This window comes from Pipistrellus hanaki (assembly GCF_964339955.1).
Source record: "Pipistrellus hanaki genome assembly, chromosome: 3".
Lineage (NCBI taxonomy): Eukaryota > Metazoa > Chordata > Mammalia > Chiroptera > Vespertilionidae > Pipistrellus > Pipistrellus hanaki.
Genome location: NC_140505.1, coordinates 51,126,600 through 51,132,599, shown reverse-complemented (window position 1 = coordinate 51,132,599; position 6,000 = coordinate 51,126,600).

Genomic DNA, 6,000 nt, shown 5'->3' with positions numbered 1-6,000 from the left:
ATATATTTTAAAAAATAATAATAAATAAATAAATAAATAAGACTATATTATCACTATTTTAAGTAGAAAATCAGTATCACTTCTAGTAAGTAGAACTACAAAAACGATATCTCTCTAAAGAAGGTGCTTATTTATGTTCCACATTAAAACCTCTGATGTACCACCAGTATAAACTTAATAACCCTTTAGAAATACTAGTAAAGAAAAGAAAGGCATAAGCCTTAGTGTTCAATAAAATCACATTTGAATCCCAGTTCCACCACCTACTGTGTGTCCTCAGGTAAGTTACCTGATCTCTCTAAGCCTCATATTCTATTAAGATAAAAATAACTATTACATAAAATTAATTTGAAGATAAAATAAGAAATGTATGTGAAATGCCTTATTTTCAGTACTCAATTCAATTGTTGCTAGTATGCAGGCACATTTTTCATGTTCAGAAATATTAAATGTTATTATTATTTTTATGTCATATAATTTCTAGATTATGAGTTCCTTAAGGTATCATGTTCATTCATCTCTGAGTCCTCATAACACATACTGGTGTTTTATGCACATCAGAGGTGCTAAATAAATCAATTGACCTGAAAAACCAAAGATTTTCCCCCTTATCTGTGATATCCGTTTTCCATCCCTTCATGTATAGAATTAACCAATCAGTTGAATTACTTCTCAGGGTGTGACTATAAATCATTTTGGCCAGGCTTTGCCTAATTCCCACCCATAGACCAATTAGGGGTTCTTATCTTTATAAATCATCATTCTTCAAAATAATCTGTATCTGTCTTTTAGTTATAAAATTTATTAATTAGTCGCAGAAAGGATCTGAAGTTTGAAAGTTGGAGGCATATATTTATAATAGAAGCAAAAGCTGGATTTTTCAAATCCAAGGACATTCAGACATTTGGAACGATAATTACTGTTCACTTTTCAGGGATACGTAAGGAAGCCATTTTGTAGTGATTAAGCATACAGAATATGAAATTAGAGGCATGTGGGTTTGAACCTTGAATCCACTGTGGACAAGTTATCAAACCTCTCTGTTCTTAGTGTCCTCATCTGTATTATGGCCCTATTAACAGCACTCTCCTCTTAGAATTGTCAAAAGGGTTAATCGAGAAGATGCACAGAGCTTAGATAGGGTTAGAATAGTTCCTGACACACAGCAAGAGCTTATTAAATATTAGCTATAATGCACTGACCAGTGTGGCTCAGTTGGTTGAGTGTCGTCTCTTGCACCAAGAGGTCACTAGTTCAATTCCCAATCAGGGCATTTGCCTTGATTGTGGGCTTGATCCCCCATAGGGGGTATGTAGGAGACATCACTGTTTCTCTCTCTCCCTCTCCCTTCTAAAAATCAATTTTTAAAATATTTTTTAAAGTTAGCTGTTATTATTCTCTTTTGTACACTTGATTATTGTGATTATAAAACTTTACATTCTAAGTATAAGGATTCAAGCTCTGAATCACTATAACATTTCAGGTAACTGAAGAGATACTTTAGGCATCCTGTAATTGCTTTTTTAATATATTTTATTTTTTCAATTCAGTTGTTTCATTAACCAGGATAAATTAGCTAGGTTTTTTGTTTGTTTATTTGTTTGTTTAAAAGTCCAACAAAAGTTTTTCTCTCACTCTCCACATGACAGACAGCACTCCAGGGCAGTTTATCTTCAGAAGCTTGAGTTTTAGGGCATCTCTATATCAATATGAGCAATCCAACATGGGGTTTGGCCTTTGATCAATCTTACCTAATAATAGAGAAACATGTAAATTGACCATACCTTTGCTATGCCCACAGCCAATCAAATTGAGTATGCAAATTAACCCAACAAAGATGGCGGTTAATTTCCATACATACCTGGGTCCTGGGAACCTCCTCAGTACCCAGGTCACTCCCATCCAGTCATCGAAGGGGAGTGGGGGGCAAGGAGAGATCCCTTCCCAAGCCTAAAGCCTGGGGCAGAGGCTTTAGGCTTGGTAAGGGGCTGAGCCTGGGATCAGAGCGAAGGGGGGAAAAAATAAATGGAAACATATCTTCAAGTGAGGATAAAAAGAAAAATAAAGAAAGAAATGTCATATCCTGTGAAAGACACATCTTGAAAATGCCTAAAGAAAGTTGTCATTTTTTTCATGGTGAAGGCTACAGCAGTGGGGTGATGGGTCTGGCGCCTTTCCTGATCAGCTCGGTCACCTTCCACAAAGGAAGGCCAGACTGTGACTTAGGCCAGCTCCCGATGGGGAGCAGACCTAAGCCATCAGTAGGACATCCCCTGAGGGTTCCCAGTATATGAGAGAAGGCAGGTTGGACTGAGGGACCCCTCCCCAGTGCACAGGGCCCCTAGTATGATCATATTGCTTGTTTTAGGAAGGGGTACAATCTACAGAAAATCACTTCCCCATGGGAAAAGGGTGTCCTCACTTTATCAATTCTTTCCAATTTCCCTCCCTTTTCTTGTAAAATAAAAACTTGTAATTCTACTTCCTCAAACTTGCTCCCTAGTTTGCTTTTTTTCTCTCTCTCTTTCTCTTGCTGTCAAACTACTGAAACAAATTATATCTAGAGTTTCTGTTCATTATTTTCCATTTTCTCCTTCCATGGACTTCATCATTAAATCTGCACCCACAATTTTGATCACCCCAGCTACATACACACTACATCACTTGAATGTCTTCACAAATCTAGAAACACACTCAGAATATCCCCCCAAAGCCAGCCATCTCTGTTGCATTATTTTAGTTAATTTTCTGCCCAAGTTTGGGATGTCAATGAACTCTGATTTCTTTATCTTTCTTAGCCCCCAAATGTTATCTGGTCTCAATGCCTATTAATTCTTTTTATGAAATCTTTGTTTCCCTTTCCATTTTTCACCGCCAGTACACTTGGTACCTCACACCTGGACACAGAAATCATCTTATAATTCCTCCCCTTTTCTCCAGGCTTTTCTATATCTCGACTTAAGCATCAGCCTGCACAATCATCCTAAAGCATTACCTCTTTTAGGTTAATCTCCAGAGGAAGGGGAAGAGGATCCTCCCATAATTTGCCACTTGCATACAGCATTAAACACCAACCATTAAACACCTTTTCCTGATTGGACTTTTTGTTGTAAGCATAAATTTTCTACCAAATAAAATAAAATAAAAAACACTCACTGACCTTAGGAAAGATCAGCTACTTTCTTTCTTTGCCTTTTCCCATCCATCTCTTCTACCTAGCATGTGGCCTCCCATCTCCAAATCCCTCTTGTCATTTATAACATGAAATAAATGCCTTCATAAACTCTTTTGAACCGTGGTTGGCTCTGTAAATGCAACATAATTTGTGAACAAATAATCAGAAAGCAGCCTGCCACAAAGTGCCACTTGGATGAATTTTGTTTGGTCAACATGGTGTTGTTACTATTGTTGGGTTTTAATGCTGTTAGGGATCACTTACACTCTTAAATTGCCTTAGCACTTGAGTTTGAAATCCCTTATTCGATGACTTGTCATACTGGTGGCATTATTTATTTCATAATCTTAATATGTGATTTAAAAAACACATGCTTTGTTTAATTTTCCAACTAATGTGTATATTTCATAAGGTTAGGGAAATGTTTTTATACAATTAGAAATTTAAATAGGGCAAGATGAATAAAAAGCACTTTGTGAACTTAATTAGCTAAAACATTATTGAGTGCTATGTCTCTTTTATCGTAAGTCCTTCAGTAGCAAGACCAAGAGGATATCTTGAGCCATTCAGGAACCAACATGGCTTCACTTAGTGGGGAAGATAAATGATTTCATAAATACCTTTTCTCCTCTTTTCCTCCTTCCCTACCCAACTGACAACTTTTATTTTTTTATTAATTCATGGATTTCTTCCACATTTTATCCCAATTTAAGTTAATATTTAAGAAAAAACTCACAAATTCTGTAAAAAGCATCTATTTGGACTCTGTCCTTTGGCAGCCATTGCTGATACATAGATGGTCAAAATGAAGGTCTGGTCCTTTGTGACTTCTGATAGGAGCAAGAACCATAGAAAGCATTTCAATGCACCTTCCCACATTTGCGGGGAATGTTTTGTCTTCTCTTTCCAAAGAGCTGAGACTGAAGTACAGTGTTCCATCCATGCCCACCGAAAGGAAGATGAAGTTCAAGTTGTGTGAGGACTTTACAAAGGACTGCAAATTGCTGAGCAGTCCAGGTTTACAGGAAGAAACACGTCATCTACACTGAATGGGTACAGTGGGAGAAAGCTAATGGTACAACTGTCCGTGCAGGCACTCAACCCAGCAAGGTGCCATCATTAGACCAACGCTGGACAAAGACTGCAAAAAGATCATTGAACGTAAAGCAAATCTTGCCAAGTAGAAAAGGGAAAGGGCAAATACAAGAAGGAAACAATTGAGACGATGCATGAATAAAGTAGTCTTATATATAACTTTCACTAAAGACTGTTAAAAAAGAAAAAAAAAAATTAAAAGCATACATTTGAGAGCTCTTCAAATTCCGAATTAAAGAAGTAGCATGAAGTAGGTAAATCCAATATGGAAAAATGAGTAAAAATGACTTCAAAGAAAAAGAACATCAAAATTCCACAGAGAAGATGAAAACAAAATCTCAGTGTTTATAATAATTTGGAAATGGAAGAGGAAAAATATTTGCAGGAATGACTGTATTTTGAGAAATTAGCAAGAGCAGGAACAGGGTAGTGATTGAAAAAGTCAATACTTATTGAATGCTTAATAATGCCAGCCAAGATTTTACATGCCTGATATCACAGAAACCACATAAGGTTGGTACTGTGTTTTTTTATCCTAAATGAGGAATTAAAGTTCATAAGATTTACCAGAGGTTAACATCAGGATTCAAACCAGGATCTGTCTGACTCAAAGCCTACATTTGTGGAACTAGGCTGCACAGTCTACTAACAGAATGAAATAGAAATAGTAGGCTAAATAGATGACAATTGGTTAAATAGTTTATTTTTAACTAATAAAAACTTTTAACTTTATTCAAAAAGAAGCCACAGAAGAATAACTCTACTAGTGCCAGAAGATAAACAATGGTTAAGAGAAATTATTCTGATGTGAAATGATTAAGTGAGGGCAGGCAGAGGATTGTAAGAAAAGACCATGGCAATAGTTTGGAGAAGACTTGACCTGGGCTATGACCTTGAGGTGAGGGACACTCAGAGGCAGGAGATGTTAGCAGGACCAACACTGCTGAGGGCAGAGATTGCAGTTGACATTGTAAAGGGGTTCAGACTTTTTGGATGACAATTTTGCAATACAGTTCAATATCCACAAAATGTTTATACCATATGAAACAGGAATTTCACCTCTGGAAACTTGAAATAATACAAAAAACAGGGGCAGCGGGAAGAGGATGATGCATGAACAGAGATACAGATAGCTGTGTTTATTTATAAAAGAAAAAAAACTACTAATAAAAATATGAATATTTGCCCTGCCAGTGTGGTTCAATGGTTGAGCACCAACTCATGAACCAAGAGGTTCCTGATTCAATTTCCAGTCAAGGAGCATGCCTGGATTGCAGCTAGATCCCCAGTTGGAGGCATGCAGGAGGCAGCCAATCAATTCTCTCTCATCATTGATGTTTCTAACTCTCTCCCTCTCCTTTCCTCTCTTTGAAATCAATGAAAACATATTTTTTTAAAAAATTAATAAATAATACAAATATCCAATAGTTGGAGAAATGAGTAAACTATGGAAGACCATATAAACCCATTAAAATATTAAGTATTGCTTAGAGACCTTACAAAAATATTAAAAATAGGTGAAAGGCCAAAGTAAAGCATTAATCTTGTATGCACTATAATAGCTGTTATTTTAGAGCACTCACTATATTCTGATCTAAAAGCATCACAGGTATTAATTCATTTATTCTAATAACTGCTCTATGAGGAAGGTATTATCATCATCTCCATTACATAGAAGAGAAATCTGAGGTTAACAATGAGTTACACCCAAGATCACACAGCTACTGAGA